The sequence below is a fragment of the Grampus griseus genome, assembly GCF_964374135.1.
Source record: "Grampus griseus genome assembly, chromosome: 5".
Classification (NCBI taxonomy): Eukaryota; Metazoa; Chordata; class Mammalia; order Artiodactyla; family Delphinidae; genus Grampus; species Grampus griseus.
Genome location: NC_138998.1, coordinates 46758600 through 46784622, shown reverse-complemented (window position 1 = coordinate 46784622; position 26023 = coordinate 46758600). Strand labels below are relative to the sequence as shown.

Below are 26023 nucleotides of genomic sequence, written 5' to 3'. Positions count from 1 at the left end.
TTATCAAGATAGAATTTAGAATGCTAGATTTAGGATGAATTACTGCAGACATCTTCTCAAAGAGTGTTAAGGAGATAGGAAATTGTTCAAACATAACATTAGAAAAAAAGCAGGGTTCGAAATTCTGTATATAATCCATTCTATAAAAATGATATAAAGTATGTAAAGATGAAAAGAAGCACATGAAAATGTAAACAGTGGTTATCTTGGGGTGACATTATGGGTGATTTGACACAATGAATATTATTACTTAAGTATTCAGAAAAAACTGTTTTATATAATCATTTATTTTAAACAACAGCTATAGCTTTGGTAATTATGAAAAGGACTCACTGTTTATCTGGGGCACTTTCAGAGGATGTTAGCAGAGGATATCAGGAGCAGTTAAAGCACTGATGCTTTTTCACCTGGAGAAAAAAAGAGTAATGAAACAAAAGCTAGCTTCAACCCTTCGAAAGACTGTCAAGTAGAGGAATAACAAGACTTATTTTCTAAAGACTAGAAGTTCTATGGAGTTTAGCACCTGTCTTAATTTAAAAAAGACATTTCTGGTAACAACAGAACAGATTGATATTCAAGAATTACTGAAGGCATTCAAGAAGAGGTTGGATGGATATCAGACATATGGTTATAAAAATGATTGCTTCACTGAGTGAGAACTAAGACTATGGGGTTTTTAAGGTCTATTCTATTATTTTAAACACTGCTAACATATTTGCCCAACACTCTAGAGGTCAGGAGGCTTAGTTTTTCTTTTCCTCACTTTTCTTTCCCCCACCCTGCTCCCACTTCCCTCCCACATTGACAGGAGATGCTGACTTGTGCTGGGAGTCACAGGGGCAAATCGCCCTTGAGAACAATGCTAAAAGAGCAGTAAATTCCTCATGATAAAGCCTCCAATTTAAAGAACAGAAGTGACAGAATATAGTGACTTGTCTAATTTACCATAATGTGTTTTGTATTATAATGGCAGGGCAGGGTTCACTTGGCTTGGGGTTTGTAAGGGCTTAAGACAAATCAGAAAGAATAAGATGGGCTCAGATTTCTATCACTCATCTGATTACACATTTAGACACGATGCATGCTATCCATCCCTTTTGCTATGCCATCAGTTTCCACACCATCTTACTCAAAAATGGCACAAGACATTCTCTGATTCACCTTCCCAGACATCCCAGCCCCCTAGCTGAGGAGGCCCTTTGTGTGATCCCCAATGAGTGTGATATCCTAACCTCTTGTCAGCCCCAGATAGGAAGCAAATATTCTGTAACACCATTCTTTTAGGAACCAGCCAAATAGTATTAGAAACATTGTTACAAATACCAATAACCATTCATCTTCCAGTAAAAATAATAGAATATATATATGTAAAATTCTGGGCAATTTCGATATTTATACTTATTCTACTCAAAGACTTAAGTCCTAGAGAGATGATTCAGATGATTTTCTTATACTACTTAGTCCAAATTCCACTTGTATTTATTGAGTATCTATGTGTTCCAGGCACTGTGCTGTTTTCATTTAGACATCTCATTAACTTTGAGTGAAGAAATTTCTCCCTCTCTGTCCAGGTGAGGAAAATGTAGTTTAACAGATAGTATTTTGCTTTGATCACCCAGCTGCCCAGAGGTAGAGCTGGGAAACAGCCTAAGGTTTCCTGACTCTAAGAGGCACAGAATTGTGTAAATGCCTTCATATGTAATTACGCAAACGACCTGTAGGGCTTCATGATGGTAACATGAACACGTCCACATCAGCCTGTAAAACAGATGGGACCTGAGTTGAGTTATTCCCTTCCTGAGACAGGCATGTTAAACTACAGTCCAAGATACTCAATTGGGACAGGACAAATGAAGGATTCAAGGTCATGTTTCTGCAGAGTTCTTCCCCATGCTGTGAAGTATTAAGGAAAACAATGCATCTCAATAGTGCCAAACCCCAAATACCTCTGATTGCTTACAACGTCTTGCTTTACACAATGTACGTTATAATTAATTTTTATCAATATAGAGAATCTTTATTTTTTAAAATTTATTTTATTGAAGTATGGTGGATTTACAATGTTGTGTTAATTTCTACTGTACAGCAAAGTGATTCAGATATATATATATATATATATATATATATATATATATCCTTTTTCATATTCTTTTCCATTATGGTTTATCACAGGATACTGAATATAGTTCCCTGTGCTATACAGTGGGACCTTATTGTTAAAGAATCTTTCTTTGTTAATCATTAAAATCAACTGAATGAGTTATATTTCAAATGAGTCTATTAGTAGAAGAAAAGCACTCATTAAAATAGAAGCCTGAAAATGGAGACAGACAACGTTGGCCAAGAAAGAAGAAAGAACAGGTGTTTGATCTTCTCCCACACTCCATCAGAGTGGAATATGGAAGGGCTCTTGTTTTTGTGGACATGTGCTAAAGAAAACAGAAAAATCCAGCCAAGTTGTGCAGTGAGTTTCATGAATATATGGAGAAATGTTTACTTGTCTTGAATTGAGGGTGGAATTCTAGTCCCCTTAGACAATGAGCCAGGTTTTAGAGCTCATTTGTATTGTCTAATCATTCTCTCTTCTGGGAACATTCTAATTTAGCTAAAACCAGGATTTGGATTTGGCCTAGCTATAAATTAAAAGAATACTACATGGCTATGCAGCTCTGCTCAAGAGTTTATTTGCTCTTACATTAAAAAATAACTCAAGTTACTCTCAATGGATTCATTAAAAACCTGATTTCTCCACTTTATAGCTATTTTGTCTGGCAGATGGGATCTGGTTTTTTCCTTATGCTGCATTTTTCGAACTAAGTGTATATGGTGAGATAACAGTATACTCTCCCGCCAACAAAAAAGCCACATGAATATTTCAATAAAATTGCATTATTTGGCATCTACTGTCCACATATGTTCATTTGGCTATTGCTTGTCCAAGCCAATTATAGCCACAAGGGGAATGAGTGTTTGAAATTTAAACAAGGAGCTCTAAATTTTCTAAGAGTGGAGGCCTCCTGACAGGTAGATCAGTCTCTAATTCATTTTTAATGAAGTTGACAATTCCATAAATCATTGTTTCCCTCCCATTATCCGCCAGCTTCTGTGCTGCAGAAGCCTGAAAAGAAAACTTCTTTATACTTTTGGGTGGGGGGTGGTTAGGACGAGGTTAGACTCTTTGAATGAGCTTTTAAGGATAAATAACTTCACCATGCAGAGAATAAAGAGTATTTCAAGCAGAGAAAATGGCATGAAGGTGTGATGGGTTCAAGGGTAGAGCAAGGATGTAGAAACATAAGTCGGAGGGCATGGTAGAGATGTTGGATTTGTTGGTACACTCAAAGAGACATCATCAAAAGTTTTAAGATAAAGAATGTTAAGTTCCATCTCTATGAATCCTGAGAAATGGAGTATTACATTCCCACAGATATGAAGAGAAAACCCGATTCCTCTTTCCAGTAAAGAATGTCTGTAAGGTCTGAAGTTAAGTGGACAGATAAATAGGGGCAAGAGATATTTGGAAATATTGTTGTCAGTTAAAAAACAAAACATGTAATACCTAAGTTAAATCGCCCTAGGGATTTTTTTTTTTCATTCTGATTTTTAAGAATCTGGTTTGTAATTGGGAGAGAACAAGGTACAGATAGAATTAGTGTGAATTTCTTTGTGAAAAGTTAAGGTCACTCAGAGATACCATTTGCTTAATCATTGCTTATACACATATCAAAAAAAAAATCACACACACATCTTTTTATGTGCCAAAAATGGTAGTGGTTGAAAATGTGATTAAATCTACATGTGTTGATCTGGAGTATGAACCCACTCTCGTTTAGCTTTGCCAAAATTTTATTACTTTCTCAAATTCTCAGCTATAGATCTTCATCCTATATGGTAGTGCTTTAGAACTGCACGCATAATATAGACAAGAACTTGGCCTCCAGAATCAAGCAAACCTGAGCTCTGTCTGCTTATGAGCCCTATGACCTCAGCAAGTGATTAGATTCCTTTAGGTCTTAACTTGCTCAACTGTTAAAAAGAAAAATCAGATGCAAACTCGTATCTACCAAATAATTATTGTGAAGATTAAGTAAATGCTTGAAAAATGCTTACTGTGGTATCTGGTGTATATTAAGAACTTGATAAATGTCATTAGCCAATTATATAATTATTATCATTACCCAAAGATAAACACAGATAATCAGCTTGAGAAGAAACATCTGTAGAAACCACTTTATCTGTACAGCGAGCCAGCTGATTCACCGCATTTTGCTTGATTAAATAATAATGAAAAGGATAATAATAACATACATATAATACTTCAGTGTTTAAGGATATTCCCTCATGGACAAATAATTTGGCACCAACTCTGTGAGTTAGAAAAGATAAAATATTCTTACTGTTTACAAAGAAGAAAAAAAAGAAATCAGGATATAACATACAAGAGAAAAAAAATCTATAAAAGCCAGAATAGAACAAGGAGATTAGGGGGAGAGGAAAACCTCTTAAAGAGATTAATGTGTCACAAAAACCCTTTCAAATAACCAGAGTGGAAAAAGCACAATGTCAGCCAGTTAACTGACATTGTCAAATCGACTCATGGGGATCTAACAAATGTCAGACTTATTTAACATTTTTTTAATTGCTAGCTATTGATTTACATATTTATTTTTAATTTATTTTTGTATTTATGTAGGTATATTTTTATTTAACATTTTTATTGGAGTTCGTTCCAAAATTAATATTTCAGTTATGTTTATGACTCTTAACACATACATTATTGCAGAGCAAATGCATCATCAAAACATTTGTTCAAAATAAGCACCATTTTTATAATATGCATTTGTTTAAAGTACATTATTGAGTGATTTTTTATGTTCTCTATTTTTCAAAATTATATATTCACAGATTGAAAGGTAGTCACTGTCTTTACCTACTATTTAGATTATTAATCAACAAACCATAATATAGACTTTGGAGCAATAGTTCTCAAACTATACAATAGTGGGCTGAAAACTTGGAAAATGGTTCCATTGCTTAGTTGAATACGGCCAATCTTTCTTCCAATTCACATTTGATTAGATTTTTTAACAGTTTAACCAATAAGTTTTCCTTTAAAAAACTGATGCCTGATAATTGTTGAGTCTGACAAAGTGAATGTCCAAGTATCATATGTATTTTATGAATACGTATAGAAAGGTGACTGTGCCTAATTGGACAGTTAATAAATGTGGTCATATATATTCATGTCTAAGATTTTTGCACCATGTACCTATAATAGAGTTATAGTTTCTCTAAGAAGCACTGATTCCAACTCATTAATATGATCAAATATCCTAATAATTCATATTCTACCTTGATCACCATGACATTCAGATGCTTCCTGATCAAATTTGGTAACCATTGCTTTAGAAGTATACACATATTCAGATGACTCATTTTTATTTAATTATTCTAAATTTCCTTGAATATATCTTTGTTGAGTAAGTAAAATATAAGGCAGTACACTTGGTTAGTTAAAATTATGTGGAATAGATTCATTGTTATCACTGTGGTTTCCACTGCAAGTGCTCTCACACTAATGGAAAAAAAAAGTTAATGCAACTTTTCCTTATGGCTACAGGTGGAGGTATTACTAACAATGTTTCTCAGAGGTTTCTTTGGCACTTACATAATAAACTTAAAGAATTACATATTTATTTTTATTTTTGTATTTATGTAGGTATTTATTTATTTAACATCTTTATTGGAGTATAATTGCTAAGAATTACATATTTAAACTTAAATGTTTGTGTGGATTGAATCTAGGAATTGTGCTTATCATTCATTATAGAAATTGATAGCTGTGGTTAATTAAGATATTGTTATATGTAGGCTAAACTGTCTTTTAAACATATAAAATATAAGGTTTGAATAATATATGCCAAAGACAATATAAAAATGTTTAAAATTCACAGGGCAGTGAAATCATTACAGGACTATGAACTTCTCCTTGGCTTCAATTCCTTATATCTGTATGAAACTACTGCTCCCAGATATAGTATCAATATCTAATAAATGGTGACACTGAAAGTTGGGAAGCTCTATGACACCAAAGCTAGAATTCAAAGGAATTTCTGTAAAGCAAAGTTCTCTGACTCTCCTAAGCCAGAAGAATTTTTCATATGTCTTGGAAAAGGCAGAATCAAAAGGCAAAAGATGAAAGACGTAAGACGGGAGATAAAGAGGTGAAAAAGTTTTGGTCCTGTGATTCTCTGTTTCCTTGCCTAAGAAAAAAGACTAGGGGAGCTTTAAGGTCTTTTCCAATTCCGAGCTTCTATGATTCCAAGTATACAAAATTCTCTATTCCAGAAGTGTTGCGCCCTTGTTTTGCTTGGTTATCTAACACATCATATAGCTAGGTTATGGTATCTCATATTACGAATGGAAGATGTGTTTTAGCCTGAACCGGTATGAATTGTGATTCATATCGGATTGCAATTTATTAATTTTTAAATTTTAATAAGTATATACATAAAGTCACATAGAACTGGAGGTGTTTACAAGTGAGGAAGATGATTTTTCTCAATACTACAGCCTATACATTTATTTGTAATAATTTGGAATGTTTAATGGAGTTTTAACAGAAAGTGTCTAAACTATATAATCCAGACGGAAATTCTCCACAACTTTTCACCACCATCAGCATAAACAGGTCTGTGGGTGTGTATGTGTGTGTGTGTGTGTGTGTGTGTGTGTGTGTGTGTATAGAATTGGGGTCAATTTATGTTAAACTTTTAATAAATGGTATGATGACCATTAGTGAAGAATAATAGATCATAATAACTCTAGTATCACTAGAGTCCACATACTTCAATTATGATATGACAACTTATGTAACCATTTGGCAATTCTCAAAAAGAAATTATGTTCATTCCAGTGTGCTATTAAACATTCTTGCTTTGGAATTTTTAACACATTTATATTAATCCCCATGGGTTGTTCAAAATATGGTATATAAAACTACTATAAAATGCCCAGATGTTAGCAAAACCTTAGCCTCTTATTTTCTAACATATATTTCTGTATAACTTTTATAATATTTCATTTAAAAAGAATACAATTTATTTCACATCTTCCTAATTGTCCTTAATGTTTAAAAAAGCATTTACTCAATTTCTCATATTAATTAGACAAACAAGAAAGGCAGAACTCTTTAAGAGTTTCATCAACATCTTACTTCACATTTCAAAGCTCTATTTTGAGAAATACTGGCTCATAGCAGATCTGTGGGCAACTATAAACTAATATAGGCCTTGCTTAGAATCCTCTCAAGCAGTTACTAGAAACACCATAAAATTGTGTGATCAGGATATCCAGACCAAGCATGATTTTGAGGACTCACTCAAGTATACACGTATTCTCATTTTTCACAAATGGTGCTTCTTTGGACACTTGTTTTTCGAAACGCTCCTAAAAAAAGGAACTACCTAGGGCTTCCCTGGTGGCGCAGTGGTTGAGAGTCTGCCTGCCGATGCAGGGGACACGGGTTCATGCCCCGGTCCGGGAAGATCCCACAGGCCGCGGAGCGGCTGGGCCCGTGAGCCATGGCCGCTGAGCCTATGCCTCCAGAGCCTGTGCTCCGCAACGGGAGAGGCCACAACAGTGAGAGGCCCGCGTACGGCAAAAAAAAAAAAAAAAAGGAACTACCTAGTTAAAAAATTTGGAATTCTTTGCATACTGTGTCTTCCTATTTGAAATTCACAAATCCATAGTAGAGCTCCAAACAAGTATTTCAGTGAAGTATACTATTTAATCTATGTTTAACCCAGAGTTTTCTAGTCGTTGGTGGTGTTTTGACTATAAGAATCACGCAATTCTCCTCCCCTTCCCCCCTTTACTCCTTATTAAATACGATTACTTTTTAATTCCATGGAATACTCATTGCTTGAGGCCTCAAGGCCTTGAGAGCCTCTGTACCATTTCCTTGATACTGTGATTGCCTCAAGGCCAGAGTGGCCTCCAGGGAGCAGATATTTAGGAAAAGGTACACATTTGGGAAATTCATGAGGGTTGTTCAAAACAGAATTACAAATTCAATTAATATTTCATAGAGCACAATGAGTTTGCTGATTGTCTGATGTTTTTTCAGTATGTTTAGAAACATGAAAAAATGGATGCGCTACAACTGTGATACGCTTAGCAAACAATGATTGCTTTTCTAATTGCACGATCTTTCAGAAAAGTGTAACTGTTTAAAGGTGAAAAAGTCTTTGTTTCAGAAATGCCTAGCAAATAAGAAGAAACTTATAGAAAGCATAATTTCAAATAATCAAAATATTCACAAAATATGAAAAAATTCACAAGTGCAGGCAGTATACAATTAAGTTATTCAAGTAGACCAACAGCTTGTGCTGAGGACTCTACATACTACGCAACTGGCATCAAGAAGTTCTTCCTATAAAAAAAGAAATAATGCTTGGTGATTGTGGAACAACAATGTGAATGTTCTTAATACCACTCAGACACTTAAAATCGTTAAGATGGTAAATTTTATGTTATGTGTATTTTACCAATTTTTTAAAAAAAGAAATTATCTAATCTTCTTCTCTGACATCATTAAAATGGCAAGTATTTTTTAAGGTTTGAGAGAACTACTTGCCTTGTTATGAAACCAGATTCTTAAAAATGTCTAAAAACTTTCCTCTCTCACTGGGAAACATTTATCTTGACCAACAGAGAATGCAGTAGTGGATGCTGAAAGAACATGACATTTTTCAGAATAAGAGAAATATTTCCTTTTTTTCTCTACTTCCACTACCTAAATCTCCATGCCGTTAGAGCTACAATAACAAATTTGAAAGTGGACTTCCTTTTTACATTACAAAAAGTAATATAGTTTTCTATAAACGTAAAATGGTATGTCACGAGTTTTTAAAATATGTTCCGGGCTTCCCTGGTGGTGCAGTGGTTGAGAGTCCGCCTGCCGATGCAGGGGACACGGGTTCGTGCCCTGGTCCGGGAGGATCCCACATGCCGCGGAGTGGCTGGCCCCGTGAGCAATGGTCGCTGAGCTTGCGCGTCCGGAGCCTGTGCTCCGCAACGGGAGAGGCCACAACAGTGAGAGGCCCGTGTACCGCAAAAAAAAAAAAAATTCATTTCCTGTAGTGGCATTAAGAGTAAAACCTTGTGTGTGGATTTTCTAAGGTTAGGTAGAACACATTTGGTTTATCAAAGTGTGTATTAATATAGGAGAAATAACACATTTGTGAGAAATGGACTTAGGAAAGGATTAATGAACTATAAAAGGATTGATGAACTATAAAACTCACTGCAAAGCTAAGAATGTTTAAAAACGTTGTTCTCCTTGGCTAATATCGTATACTAGACTGTAAGTTTATGAGGGCAGGGAACACATCCATCTTGCTCACCACTATTTTTTCATGCCTCCAGTAGTATCTAGTGTTGTAGACAGTAAATACTTCTGAGTGAATTAGTAAATTCAGAAGAGAGTTAAAAAATACAGAAAATTGCTTTTTAGGTAATAGTTAAAAAGTGACGCAAGCAAAGGCCATTTTTCAATCAATAAATGGTTTGAAATATTACCAGTGGACTATTTGTATATCTAATCAGTTACCAGTTCCATTATTCATCACATACATGCTAAACACTAGCTACCAAAGTCATCCAAATCTTACAGATGGAATTTTATTCACAAACCAATCTCTACATTTCAAGAGACTAATACTGTCAACACTTAAGCACTTAATATCTAATTCTTCATATGAATCTTTTTGTCTGATGGACTATTGTTGAATTTTTCTCATGAAGTCTGAGCAAAAAATTTATATTTCATAGATATTCTTGCATTCTTTCCAAGAAGAGGAATTATGAAATTTTCTATATATTTTTAAGATGTCCAGTGGAAGAATATTCATTAAAATGTTAATATTTGTCATTTGAATTAATATTCTTCAAAATTTGTGCTATTTGCACATAAACATTAAAATGAGGAGTGATTAAATGGTGTTTCCTATAATCCTGACAAAAGATTTAGAGATGAGAGAGCATGTCAGTATTTGTAAAAATATAGAAAAGAGATATCTACTGCTTTTAAATATATTTCCTAGGCCTTAATTATTGGTTTTTGCGTTTTTTGATTTAGAAAAACTAAAATATAAGCAGAAAGAGTAGAACATCGTTTCCACATGATTAGCAAAAAGAGTCAAAACTTTGGAATCGCTTTGAAATCTACTTTAAAAGCTCAGCTACTTTGATTTTTTTTTTCTGTTATAGAACCATGAAAAGTTATTTCAACTGAATTGCATACATAACTCCTAGAGTGTAGACAGTTGCTATTATTTGTTCACTTCATCAAAATGCTTTTTTAAATTATTGCTACATTTGTATTACTGGGTCCCAGAGGAACCAAGGTGAAAGAGGCCCAGGAGAAGCCAAACCCTCTTTGCTATTTCTAACAAAGGAAATGCCATTCTTGCCACTAACTCTTCGAATTATTTCCAAGTTCTCTAAAAATAATTTAACCTGTGTCAAATAGCTGTCTCATCTGGAAAACTAGATAAATGAACGTAGAAGTTAGAAAGAGTAAGGGGAAAGTTAGGTGTTAAATTGAAATGGTATATCCCAGGCTTTTTTGATGGAAACTTTTTAGATGGAAATTAGCCAGCGCACTTCTATACATCTGCTCACTTTTCTTTAAACTTGAGCTATATTATCACAGAAAAGCATAGTAATCCCCACTCTGATGTTGTATTTCAAATGAGAGAGACTGAAACATCACAGCATAGGCACCTTTGAAAAGGGGTATTATGGATGGATGAATTTCTTTTGGGATCAGCATGTCTACATTTAAGGGGCAGATTATATAGGGAGGGAAAGTAGAAGGAATAATATAACGTATTTCTACCCAATGACAATGATTCTCATTTGACGTTGCACTTTAAAGAGGACATGAATGGACTTGAGGTTATGGGGAGGGGGAAGGGTAAACTGGGACGAAGTGAGAGAGTAGCATTGACATATATACACTACCAAATGTAAAATAGATAGCTAGTGGGAAGCAGCCACCATAACACAGGGAGATCAGCTCCGTGCTTTGTGACCACTTAGAGGCCTGGGATAGGGAGTGTGGGAGGGAGACACAAGAAGGGGGGGATATGGGGATATATGTATACATATAACTGATTCACTTTGTTATACGGCAGAAACTAACACAACATTGTAAAGCAATTATACTCCAGTAAAGATTTAACAAAAATAAATAAAGAGGACATGCCTATTAAATCATGCTTCATTTTAAACAACAGTTGAATTTTTTTAAATTTTGTGCAAATTATATCTTGGTAGCCAAATTACACTTTACTGTACCTGAATAGCTGTTGACATGTAGAAAGCTCAGGCAAATCCTTATAGTAGTAAAACATATGCTGTATTTATTTATTCAGAAATGTGGGTCATTGTATACTATTTTCTTAATTTAAAGCATTTTAACATGCCAGTTATTTAAAAAATGAATCTTAAAATTCTGTTATATGATTTTGCAAGGAAATTCTATTTTATATTTTTCCATCTGTTAAATTATTTAAGATTAACATTTATTATATGCTGGTCCATGAATGAAATGTCATTGCCTACAATGATTTTTAGACATCTACTAGTGTCCTCAAAGAGAAGAACTGGAATATTTTTAGAACAGATGACTTACCACATGACTATTAACTTTTGTAGAGTCGTACTTAAGATTCTTCAAGGTGACTAAAAGTAAAATGGAAACCTTCTGGATTTTAAATATTTTTCTGTTTTCTTTTTTGATATGAAAGGGAAACCTATACCAATTTTGTAAAGAAAAGGGGCTACAGTAACTTGCATTGGTTCCTGTTGACTGGTATAACAATGAAAGTGAAATTCACTTTGTCTAAAGGGTCACGTGATTGTGCAAATACAGGTTTATGCTATGACTTTGCTTTCCCACTCTCATAGTTAGTTTTAGAGCTTGGGGTGGAAAAGAGGATGAAGGGAGATAACATATGGAACATCTGCCATTTGCCAAGAATCATGTTTAACAGTTTACATATGGCTTCTCATTTATAAAGAGTTAAGCAGTATTTAAGAAAAAAATTCAACCTAAAGAAATCTCTTACTTTTTTTTCGTGCCAAATTCTTGTCTGTCTTACTGGTGATAACAACATCTCTAGTAAGGAAGAGAAACCTGGTGTCTTGCTTTTCTTCCCTGTTTGCGGTCATTGTTTTTTTTAAGTCTTGAAATGAAGGGAGTCCAGTGGTGGATGGCAGCCCAAGAAAGACTGCTGCTTTTATATATCTTATTGTCTTTGCAGGTCAGATGAGGATAGCTGAGAGAAGCTTGAAAAATAAAAGGTAAGGAAAATGAGCAAATATTGAGAATAAAGCATAGTTTTCCATTGATGGGATAAAAATAATTTAAATATAAACAAAAAACTTTAATTTCAAATACTGTAGATAGAGAATAGAAAAGGATAAGCTGATTGCAGCTTTTTTAAGACCAAAGCAAATTTATAAGTAATCTCTTAGGAAGTTATCTAATCAAGTCCTTCATATTATTTAATAACATTAAATTTGACATGGCTGCCTATTATAGGTATGCTATATCTCTTAAATGTGCTGAGATATAGGAAGATAAATGTTAAGTAAAGCTCAGAAACTCTACTGAATTGATAACACTAAGTATTTTTCATAAATCCTTTAGTCAAGTCTATCTTAAATAGATTTTGATTTAAAACTACTCTAGGCAGTATATAAGTCAAATATCTAGTCATATAATTTCAGTATTCTCTATGTTTATCCCAATAAAGCATGGATAACATGAGTAACAACATTTCCAATCAAGAAAATTTTTGTCCTCTAAAGTGAATTAACCAGTCTGAAATTTTAAACACGTATAAACCAGTTGAGAGCAAAAAATACAATCATATTTATTGCTGTGCCTTTCTGGGGCTCATCACAGGGCTTATGCTTACAAATGTTGTAGAGTTGACCTAAACGATGAACAATTTGGGTCAAGATTACAGGGTAGATTAAAATCCTCCTTCCAGTCAGGCCCTACTCCATGAGAAATTTGTGTCCCTCAGAGCAGGCTAAGCACTTGCCTTGATCACTTCTACTCACTTTTTCTTCCTGTCTGCTGACCAGTGATTGGGAGAACACCACTAAACATTTGGATGATTCATTGTAAGTCTGCACGTCATACTTTTACCCTGATATTTATGTGGCTAAAGTCTTAATAGCCTCCCACACCAAACGTCATGTTTGAAATACAACGCATTAACAATCTGAAGCTGACTTAGCTGTGAAGCAGGATACCGAGGACACATAGATGAAATTCTAGACATTTCTCAAGAGGATCCAGCTACTTAATGGCCACTGAGGTCTTCAGTAAATAGGTGTGAATATTTCAGTGCAGTCCAACCTGAACTGAAAAGCAGTTCTTACTTCCAAATTTAAATACCTCCTGTGCATATAAAAAGTTTCATTTATTAGTCCAAAATGTTACTACGATTTGGGATCTTGAAAAAACATTCTCATTTTCTTGGGCATGTTATGCAGCAAAAGGAAGTTGGGAAGGGTAGGCTAGAGAATGGAACTTATGCTTGGAGGCCATAAAGTTGAGACGTCCTGTTTTTCACCTCACAACAGGCGAGGCTGGACTGAAGACGGTTGAGTAAGTATATTTCCCTGCCAAAGTTAAGATGATGAACCATGGGTGAACCTCAGCAAAATTCTATTCGTCCACTGAGAAGTTGTTAGTGTTTGGCTATTGAGGATTGTCCACACCATATTCCTCTCAGGTTGGACCCATTCTCTTGGGGGGTGGGGGGCAAGTGCAGCTCCCATTGAGAGGGTCACAGTGAGCTGTGTGGACACACTGGCACTTCAGAGAGCAGTTGGGTCCATACTGGCCTGACCTGCATTCTGTGAGGGAAAAATAAAAATAAAGCCAATTCAAATATGCTTTCCTATCATACAGTCTTTTTACTACTATGTCTTGGATTGCAATAAGGATAGGCTTGTAAAGAATTCTGGTTAACCATTGGTATCTTTTTCCCATGCTAGAATGTTATATAAGAAAAGTAAGGACTTTAATGGAAAACAGGAGGAGGCTGGGGAGGCAAGGAAGTTAGTGGCAAAATCAAAAAGACGAGAAGACAGGACAGCAACTTATATTTTTAAAGTGCCTTCTCAGAATTAGATTATTCAATAGCAGTGCATTGTGAGGGACACACAGAAAATGGATTAGCTGTCTTGAGACCAGAAAAAGGCAAAACTCACCCTGAATACACAATATATGAAGTTTGTCTTTAGGGTGAAAACACAATTATTTGTGCTTATGTTGCTGAAAAGGAAATGACTTTAAATTCAACTCTTTCATCTCTTAAAATACGTCAAAAGGGCCACAGATCCCCTGTGTAAAATACTACTATATGTACTAAAGGGTTATAACTATCTTTAAGTTGAATTGCATTGTGATTGCAACCAGTAGAGAAATGAAGAAAAGGAATTAAAAAGTGTTAGCTTTATCAAAACAATGAAACGTGGACTAAAAGGGGCCCCCTCAAACATCACACCCCTGCCTGTGCATTTGGTCTTAGTCTGATATCCAGCAGAGAATTAGCAGAGAATTAACAGGTTCTGTTTCTGAAGGATTGTGAGGTTGGGAAGAAAGCCAAGCCCAGCCCCTGGAAACAGAAAATGGTTTCACATTTCCTAGGCAGTCAGGCAAGACTGGGAAATAACTCAATTTACCAATGTTTAAGGACCAGAGAAACTTAACTTTGCAATAATAACAGTCAGCTAGCCCTACGCCGTTTTTCAAAATGGGTTCCTAATACATTATCTTAATTGGTTCTAACAAACACCTTTGAGGTAGGAGAGGCAGTGAGGTAAGCTCTCTCATTCTAGAAAGAGATGAACTGAGGTTTGGAATGTCTTAAGGGACCTTCTCAAACGTTAGATCTCTGGTAAATGACAGAGCTGGATTTCTAAATTCTCATCTAGTGCTCATTCCTCATTTTGCACTACGATGTGGAAAGACACAAGATATCAAGCATACGTAGAAGAAAGCCCAAATCAGGAAGTGGAAAGTGGAAAATTTAGAGATATTGATATAAATATAAAGATACAGGTACTAGAGCAAATTCTGAGTCTGAGCAAATTTTGTTAAACATTTCTTTATTGCCTCAAAATTCTCTTTGCTGGATTGGAGAGTCACCCTGAATATTCCACGAGCAGTGGATGTTTATTTGATTTTATTTTTCTTTCTCAGATAATGAAGGTAGGTTACAGTGTGGTCTAGCTCTCATCTTAATTAACTAGTTATATTTTAAATGTGAGATAAATGGAAAATATATCAATTTTGCAATTAATTTTTTTACAGAGTTTCAGTGTGAGCAAACGGTAATTCAATCCCTTCCTAAATCAAGGAACTACAGGTAAAAGGAACTTTGGAGGTGACGCCAATACTGCTCTGAAATGAATCTTCTCTTTAAATCATCAAACTTTATGAAAGTAAAAAAAAAAAAACTGTGTCATTTCAAATTTAACCTAACATAACCACCTGTGCCCAGTGTGTGGGAGAATTACTTAGTTTGGTGGTAAGACCTAGTTTTCTTGTTTGAAAAAGAGTTATGAGTCAGGTTCTCTACTGAGCAGTTCAGAATCTGATTTTAATTTACAAAATTACCACATTTTCATGTTAATAACGATGTGTATTCAAGACATCTGTTTGAATGTCTGCAAATGTTAATTTACCAAGGGGGTGGGGAAGTAATCCAATAAAAAGCTGCTACATTCTTTTACGAATTAATATTATGGCGGTTTAATAGGTTCTTTACCAGAGTTCAAATTAAAATGAGGTCTTTTATCTTTATAGTGCCTGCATAGACACAGCTGTTCATAGTTAATATCGCAGATGAACTGTGCTTAATTGAAAATAAAAATGCAAATAAAAGAGCCTGCAGTATGCCTGTGTAGGCCATGGGTACCCCAAAGAGCTCACGACAAGAGAGGCCTTGAGGTGCCCACCTAGAATGGACATGTTTACACAGCATCCACTGTCACGTGGCAATTTACTTGTGGATGAAAGAGACTACGTGATAGCAAATTGAGTCCCCAGAAATTCCATAGAGTGAGGCTTTAATTTTCGGCCTGTCTATAAGCTCTCCTGGTTTCGTGGCTAGTTTTAAGTCATTGCTAACTGTTGTCCGATAGAACCTTCTGCAATGACGAAAATGTTCCGTGCTGAGCTATCCAATACTGTAGCCACTAGCTGTGTGTGGCCACTGAGCACTTGAAATGTCATGTGAGACTAAGGAGGTGAATTTTTGCCTCTCACTGTTGTGGCCTCTCCCGTTGCGGAGCACAGGCTCCGGACGTGCAGGCTCAGCGGCCATGGCTCACGGGCCCAGCCGCTCCGCGGCATGTGGGATCCTCCCGGCCCGGGGCACGAACCCGTGTCCCCTGCATCGGCAGGCGGACTCTCAAGCACTGCGCCACCAGGGAAGCCCAAGGTGAATTTTAAATTAAACTAAATTTAAATTAAGTAGCACGTGTGGTTAATGGACAATGCAGACTGACAACCGAAAAGTCCTATCCCTTTCTTTTCCTTGGGAGGCAGCACAGTGGGGATGTTAAAAAGTCTAGCTCTGGGCCCAGATTGCTTGTTTCAAATCCCCAAGCTCCCACATACTAGCTGTGTAACCTTGGGCAAGTTACTTAACCCTTTTGTGCTTCAGCTCCCAGCTTCCTCATCTATAAAATGGGTATGGTGATAATAGTAAAGGCGCCTAGTATAAATGAAAATGCCTGGCATATAATATGCATTCAATACATATTACTGGTTTTCTTAAGGATTTAAATGCAAGCACCAATGCTATAAGCACTGCCTTTAGTGAGTGTTTCATTGGTGACATGTTACCGTGGCTTCACCAAGATGCCATGTGGATGTTTATTCTGACAGATTTAGTTTAGATTTCACAAAGTTCAAATATTTCTGTCTACTGTGACTTCATGAAGAATGTGGAGAAGGAAAGCAAAACTTCCCTCAACAAAAATTTGCTGAAGGCTATCATGTGCTAGACTTGGTTCTAAACGTTTTTGATAAAAGACAAGTAAACATGGATGTGACTCTCAGGAAACTTGTAGTGCAGTGAAACACAAGAATTAGAGACTTTAATGAAGCAGCTTTGCAGAAAAGAAATGTCAGCATCAAGAAGCTCCTGAGTTGGAAGATCCTAAAGGATTCCAAGTCACTACTCATAACCCCTTCGCCTTATCCTATAAGTCTACCCAAAAGGGAAGAAGGAGGGGTAGGAAGGAATACAAGACTCTTAATGAGCCTCTGGAGGTTCCTTATTCTGGACTAGATGCAGATATTTACATACATACATAGATACAGTATTGTCCCAGTTACTGGGCGGCAGGAGCTTTTCTCTTTCACAGTCACAAAGTTGATGGCAATTGTCTCCAAATATTCCAGGCGAACCCTACCCAGGAAAGAGAAACGCTGAAAAATTAACTCCTTGAGCTGTCAGTGATGCACCTAAATTGAGATTAAAGATACAATTTCCAGGGGCTTCCCTGGTGGCGCAGGGGTTGAGTCCGCCTGCCGATGCAGGGGACGCGGGTTCGTGCCCCAGTCCAGGTAGATCCCACATGACGCGGAGCAGCTGGGCCCGTGAGCCATGGCCGCTGAGCCTGCGCTTCCGGAGCCTGTGCTCCGCAATGGGAGAGGCTACAACAGTGAGAGGCCCGCGTGCCGCAAAAAAAAAAAAAAAAAAAAAGACAATTTCCACAAGAGCAAAGTGGGATGATAAAGTGAGATTGATTGGTCAGAAGAAGAGAGGAAATTTTTGGAATTCTCAGGAAGAAGCTTCATTTTATACACGGTTTCACACTTGGGCCTTAAAGTTGAGTTACTTCAACATCGGTTTGTACCAGTTAAGAATGTATGTAAGCTTTTTGAAGACAGGAATTTAAGGAATGAGACTGAGTGGCCCAGCCAAGTGTATTGCTTTAAATAGTTTTCCTTAAAATGTTATTTATTTACTGTCTATTTCTCCAGAAGACGGTAAGCTTCACTATGTTCCCAGAATTTAACACAGAACAGGCACATAATAGATGCACATTGTATCGAATCACTAAATAATAAATGAATAAGTGAATAAAGGATGGACAAGAGTCACTACATGTAAAGTTCTAGTGACATGAGGACACTGTATGGGACTAATTTATAGCTCCTTTTTATGGTAAGAACTTTGATTCAAAGTCAAATTACCACTATCACTATATTATCATTATCGTTATTGGAGTTGTAACCGTATATACACAAGAGCAAATATAATATAGACTAAAATGGGACTTGGAGTTCTTTACTGAGAACGATGTGGTTTGGCATTGTTTTGAATGGACCAGGGCTTCATAATATTTTATTTCAAACTGAGTAGCCCAAATTCTCACCTCTATATCTTCATCCACATTCATGGCTGCCGTTACTTCTACTGATAAATGCCTAATTCACATCTTTAAATATTTTTCATAAAGCCCTCGAATATTTCAGTACCACTGAACCCAATGCATGTCATTCTTTAAAAGGAATTTAATGAAATATTTCTCATTTAGAGTAGAATCTTTGCCCATTGAAGACTACTTTCGTAGTGTTTTGACATATTAAATAGTTTCATTTAGGGCAAAATAAAAATTTTGACCAATCAGCAACAAAATCAAGACTCATTATACTGTCTGTAGAGTGAATTCCTGTCACTTTAATGTCCAAATCAGAAGCTCAGGTGATTATTCCATGGTTCAGATTCGGGTTTACACGTTTGCCCTCAGATGGAAAGACCTCACAGTCACACAGAATTCCCACATTCAACGCTTAAAAACACCCTGGTTATACCTTTTTCACATTGGCTACCGTGGAAACCTGCTGGGCAAATGCATTGTCCAACTGCTGCATCACAGTTGGCTCTGTTTTTGCAGTCACAGATGTGAGCACAATTCAAACCATAAAATCCAGGAAGGCATGCTAGAAAATGAAAATGTCAAAATGCTATTTTGGATTTAAGAATAAATACGGAGAAAATTAAAGGATATGCTCTAGGTCACGTCTTTATCAGGACCAAAGAAGGAGAGAAGAGCACAGAATTGAAAAGCAAGACAAAATTACATGGAGAAGCATATTGACAATAATACATTTGTCATGCAGAGATGCAAATATATCAGTGCCATTCTCTACAACTAGTCTAGAAAAGTCCATAAGAAAATTTTAAATATCTTCAAGTAGATAAAATTTATTTGCTAGAATGTGTTATAATCTGACAAAGACTTCATCAAAACCCTCTAATAACCTAAACACCTAAAATAGCAATGTTTTCTAACTTCAGATCCAGGCTAAATTTAGTGCGAATTTAAAATTCTTAAAATAGGTAAGAGAGTATTTGTGGAAGGTGATTCATGAAGCTCTTGATATTTAAAGTCCTGGAATGGATGACAGAAGTGGGTGTGAGGGAGACAGGAGAAGAAAAGGAGAGATAAAGGAAATAGAAGACAGAGAATATGATGCATATGTAGTAGGTTAACATCTTATGAAGAAGTTATGTTTTAAAGTCAGTGAAATTTAATCTCTGAAAATTTTCCTTAGATAGCCTATAGAGTATGATATAGAACTGCTTCTTAGTAAGTCCAATATAACATGCTTTTCCTCCATGGTTGGAGAAGATCAGTACTTTTGTGTCTGAACATCAGAAGTAATTGGTTTAGATTTACAGCCTATGTCATCCAAGCAAATGCATTTCTTGGAATGCTAAAATTGTCCTCTGCCCAGGGAGATGCTCACCCTGAGGGACATAGGTGAGAGCTAAGTTTGATTGCAGTCAAAGGATTCCCATTCCCTACCTTGAGTTTTTGCTAGGGCTGTGGTCACCACTCACCATTGGGAACAGAAGGGGCATGCAATTTCCTCACCCTTCAATTATCCACTCTCTCTTGCTCTCTCTTGCTCTCCCTCTCACTCCTGCTCTCTCCTCTTTCTTTCTCTCTCTGTGTCTCCTGATCCCCCCAACCTAGAGTTGGATTTGCCTAGGCTTCATGTGTGTGACACTTCTTCAGCATGAATGGAGCTACTCAGGACAGATTTAACATTAGGAAAAACTCACATTCAGAGAGCAGAAAAATGAGGTGAAACCAAAAGAGATGAGGATGAGGAAAATATATCAAATATCTAATTTGATATTTATTATTTTATATAATATACAGTCTTCCATTTTCTAACCTCATTTTAACTCAAAAAAATGAATAATAAAGGAAGATTCAGTGCAGGGTTTCTTCTGTTCATTGTATATAATCATCATTGACAATACATAAAAAAATCAAATCTCCTTTATCTCCCCTATTTGAATTATATATAAAAACGAGCTCATAAAGTTTGGCTTGCTCCAAGTTTCCATTTGTCTAAATAATACTATCATTCTTCCAGGTCCCCTGGCTTAGAACTTTAGAGTTATCTTGGATTCCTACATCTTCCTCATTTACATGTCCAAATCGATTGCCAAATACAGTCAATTGTTCTTCCAAGATATTTTTCTGTTCATTCATTTACATTTTGATCCCAGAATAGATTTTTGAAATCCTAGACTATCACTGCAGCTTCCTACATGGACACAACAAATGGTTCCTTTTCCTAACAGTTAATAATGTATCCACTTTAGAGATTTCTTTCACCAAAGTGATGTCCTTTGCTCAAAATTTTACTTGCTACCCTACTGCATGTAAGATGAAATTTATGGGGCTTGAATAGATATTTTTCCATCTTTTGTATCTCTAATTCCAATTTTGAAAACAAAATGAACAAAAACTTCCATACTCCCTAACCCAAGAAACATCAGAGTAGTTGGCAAGAATTCTAAACCTGGAAAGGATTAGTAGGATTTGTTTCTGTGAAATATGTTTTCTAGAGCCTAAAGACAGGTTGAAACAAGTGGAAACAATTTAAAATATTGTTAATATCACTACAGAGGCTTTATAAATTCTTTACTTCTAAGTAATTCATGTTCATCACGTTTTTACAACATGCCTCAGTGCTAAATGCTTACATGTATCTTCTTATTTGTTCCTCATGATAACCTTTTAAGGCAGGTGTTATTATCATCCCCATTCTACAGATGAGGAAACTGAAACTTACAGAAGTTTTGTTTATACATATTTTATATGGTAAAGCCAGGCCGTATACAACTAATTCTGGAGATTAAACTCTCATATCTTAATTTCTGTGTGTTGTCCATCAGGGCTCTCTGATGTCAAAGACAAATTATTGCATAATTCTTCCTTTTCCCAATTTAGTTGAAAACATTGAGTCCAAATGAAGAAGTGATATAAATAAATATATTCAAAGGAAACTTGAAGGCAGATCTTTTAGAGTTAAGCCTAGGTTAACATGAAATAAATAAGCAGCTTCTTTGTCTATATTCTGTCTAAAGGCAGCCAGGGGAAGGAGAATGATTTCATTCAAAAAGACGAACAGCTGACTCCACTGTGTGTGTCTGCCCATATCTACTCTAGATAATCACAGAACCATAGAAATTTTTTTGAACGACTATTCCAAAAAGAATAAAGAAGTCCAATTACTTCATCATGCCAGTTGTCAACACCCACAACTTAAATTAGAGCTATAAAATACATTGCAAGAATATACATTAAACTATTGTTTATCTAATTTGATATAATATGAATGTATTATGTCTATGATTTAAAAAATAGTTTTTAAAGCTTAAAATATATCAACACCATAATATGCCCACTCATTTTCTTGGTTTACCATGTTCGCAGTCTCTTCCATAATAACCTGGGAGGCACTCACAGCTTTAGAAAACCTGCTGCAAATTCCACTGTTCTAACACTTGCAATTAAAATGGCAGCCCAGAGCATGATAACCAGGAAAACATTCTGAAAAAGAAACCACTCAAGCAATAACTCTAGTAAAGACAATTGCATTTGTAATGAGTTTGAAGACAGAAATAAACAGTAGCATTAATAAAAAAAAAAAGGCAGACAAATCATTAGCCAGTGTAATCAAGAAAAAAGAGAAAAAGCACAAATACACACAATTTTTAAAAAATGTCAAATGATCATCAAAAGGAGTAAGTCTGAAAAGTATATGAATAAATATAAAAACCTAAATGAAATGGAAAAGTTATAGAAGACAACTTACCAAATTGGCCTAATTTGAGGCAGAAAAACTAGACAGGCTAACTATAATAGAAAAACAATAGAGAAAATAGTAAAATCGCTCCAATTAAAAAAAATTCCACCCGTCCTAGGTTTCACGGGTAAATCCTACAACCTTTTACAATTCAGATCATCACCTTATTACTTATACCATTCCAGAGCATTGAAAAGGAAGGAAAATTTCAAATACTTTTTTTTTATGTTAGTATAACATCAATTCCAAAACCTGAAAAAAATGCATAAAAAAACTACAGCTCAATTTTACTTAAGAATATCAATGCCAAATTTATTTTAAAAGTACACAGAAGCCAACAACATATTATAAAGTAATATATCACAACTAAATAGTATTTATTCCAAGAATGAAAGGTCATGTAATATTACAAAAATTTCATTGATAAATCCATCATATTTATCAACCTAAAGAGAAAAATCATATTATTAATCTCATAAATGCAGAAGAAACATCTGACAATAATTAAAAATTAGTAAAAATACTGAATAAATTAAAAATTAATAGCTATATCATAATACGAATATGAAAATCAAATGTTTTACTTATTGGGGAACACATAGCTTGAACAAATGGAAGGATAAACAATGTTTATTCTTGAATGAAATGAGTTAATATCAGAAATATGTTAATTCTCCTTAAAAGAGTAGACACAGAGGACAGCAAAACAGTGGGAAGAAACCTGATTTTTTTTTTTTTTTTTTGCATCTAGACGATTTGACTATAAATTTCATTTGGAAGGACAAACAAGAATAGCACCAGGAAATCCCTGAAAAAGAAGAGCAATGAAGGGCAGCTAGCCCTGCCAGGACACATACATATAATAAAGACTTCATAATAAAAATATTATTGCATTTTCACATAAATAGACAGATCAATAGAACAGAGCATCCAGAACTATATCTAACTGCATATAAATGTTTAGCATTTGATGAAGCCTGCATCTTTAATCAGTGGGGAAGATAGACTTGTAAAACCTGCATTATGACAACTGAAAAGCCACATAAGGGGGGAAATGGATCTATTCCTCACACCATACACCAGGAAAAATATTTTAAATTGATCAGAGAATTGAATGTCAAAAATGGTATCATAGAAGTATTAAAAGAAAACCTGGTTGAATTCCTCTAAAACCTGAGAATGGGGACTCCATGCCTAATTATGACTCAAAATTTTTAAAAACAGAGGAAAGACATATTTTATAAAAACAAACAAAAAAGTCTTTTGAATCATGCAGAATCTATAATCCAAAGATGCTCTTAATGAAGCACATCGCCTAGGATTCACACCCTTGCGTCATCAATTCCCTTGTGGAATCTGGGCTAAACCCATAACTGGCTGTATCCAAGAGTATGCGGTGGAAATGTTATATCATTTCCAAGCCATAGGAAGACCTGAAAACTTTTGGTTTAAGAAGTCAGCTGTCGGGCTTCCCTGGTGGCACAGTGGTTAAGAATCTTCCTGCCAATGCAGGGGACACGGGTTCAAGCCCTGGTCCGGGAAGATCCCACATGCCGTGGAGCAACTAAGCCCATGTGCCACAACTACTGAGCCTGCTCTCTAGAGCTCGCGAGCCACAACTACTGAGCCCGTGTGCCACAACTACTGAGGCCTGCATGCCTAGAGCCTGTGCTCTGCAACAAGAGAAGCCACTGCAATGAGAAGCCTGTGCAGTGCAAGGACGAGTAGCCCCTGCTCGCTGCAACTAGAGAAAGCCTGCACAGAGCAATGAAAGCCCAACACAGCCAAAAAAAAAAAAAAAAAAAAAAAAAAAAAAAAGTCAGCTGTCATGTTAGAAACCCAATTATCCTGTTGGAAAAAAAAAAGCCATGCAGGGATGGTAGTGGTCAAGATGGTGGAATAAAAAGGACCCCGAGCTCACCTCCTCCTATGGGCACACAAAAAATACAACTATTTACAGTACAAATAGACAATTTATAGAAAAAGGTCCTTACCCATTAAAGAGGATGCTAAACTTTATTCATAATAATAAAAATGAAAATGAAAACTCCACTAATACATTTCTCACCAAAACTTTGATAATATACTCTTTTGATTCCCTTGTGAGGAAACAGGCATTCTATATGTTGTTTATGAGGATGCAATATGGTACAATCCCACATGAAAGAAAATCTGTCAGTATGTTGCAAAACTACATTTGTACTTACCCCATGACTCAGTAACTCTTGTATGTGTTTGAAATGTTCCATAATAAAGAGTTCAAATGATAGAATCAAAAGTTAAAATATCCCACAACCCAAAATGCTAGAATTATCCAACTCTGAATTAGAAACAAAAACAACATGAACACATCTATTCTAAACACACTGCTATTCCTCTGATTTAGGAGTCCCAAATATCACAAAATTGATAGGAGCTGTTTCCGATGAATTAGGGAGGATATCCACGTTTTTAAAAATTCTGTGAAAAATGGTCTTTAATGTTGGATTTAGAAGGGCTGTCATTTCAAAGTGTCATCATACTCACTTTCAGATGGGAAACTCAGGGAGAGGTTGTGAACCTCTCCGAGGCACAGAGCATGGTCAGCAGAGCAGAGATTAGCCTAAGGGTTATCCACCCCCAGTGCAAGGTGCTTTCGCCTGTGCCATGCTGCCGAGTTTCACGACGGTCAAATTAGCGGCAAAGGATGGTGGGTACTCACACTCACTGTGAGAGTATGTTAGGGCCGCAGGTCTAAAGGGCCATAGCCCCCAAAGTTGGAACCATCTAGGTAAAAGTTCACTGTGGATTATGTTTCACTCAGGGCACCCCAAGTTTAGGCCCCAAGCACAGTGTTCTCACCCATGCTCCGCCTCACTGCTTTTTCTCAATATTCTGCAAAAACACAACACTACCTCCCACAATAGTGTGCTCTAACTATGGTGCATGCTTTTCAGTGTTGTACAAAATTATCAACTGTGGTTCCAAAAGAAAACATTAGAACAACTATTGATCTTTATCTTTATCCATTCATTATCAATTTAAACCTTTATAATGTACATATTAGTGGAGAAGCACATGAATGTCACTTCTAAATAAAAGTACATTTATGGTGGTGCATGATTAAATTTCTCCCGATGAGGTGCAGTTTGGAGACCTCTGCTCCCAGAATCCTGCACTTCACTTCTTGCAGCTGGGTCCACTCCTGATGTGAACTGGCTCTGCCCAGGGCCCTGCATCCTCCATCCCGCCTGCCTCAAGAACTGGCTGGGGGGGGAGTGGGATTCAGGTCTCAAAGGAGCTCTTTCACATGAATACTATTTCAATTACTTAAGAGTTTTAAGAGTCTTCATGTGGTATTCCAGTAACAAGGTAAAAAAAATCAATCAGTATTAACATAACATTATTTTTATTGGAAATGCAATCATAATTATAAACAACTTGTATAAACTTATTGGAAAAGAGCTCCTTCACAGGTCCGTACTATACTTTATCAACCAATGGCACTATGCTGTAGATTTTTATTGAATGAAAGAAGGTAGTAATCAACTTACCTTTTTCACAATAATTTCCTGTCCAGCCAAGGGCACAGGTACAGCTTCCATCCACAGGATTGCAAAGGCCACCATTTTTACAGGTACATTTTAGCTCACAGTTTGGGCCATACCTCGTTGGGGGACATCCTGTAGTAAAAATTTTAAAAATCAAACAATAATAATGTCACACAGCAAACATTTTTCTCTGCTTCAGTAAGTAATCTTCAGGAAGAAATCTATATAGCCAAACCATTTTTTTTTTTTTAGAAGATGTTGGGGGTAG

At 35.9% G+C, this 26023-nt stretch overlaps 1 long non-coding RNA gene across 1 annotated transcript; it reads right to left on the bottom strand.

The window, feature by feature from the left end:
* Nucleotides 1–343: 343 nt before the first annotated feature.
* Nucleotides 344–25823, bottom strand: LOC309822913. Its single transcript, XR_014296783.1, has 3 exons — nucleotides 25759–25823; nucleotides 12138–12357; nucleotides 344–407 (listed from the first exon to the last, which is right to left on the bottom strand). It is a non-coding gene; the product is annotated as an uncharacterized lncRNA (long non-coding RNA).
* Nucleotides 25824–26023: the final 200 nt, after the last annotated feature.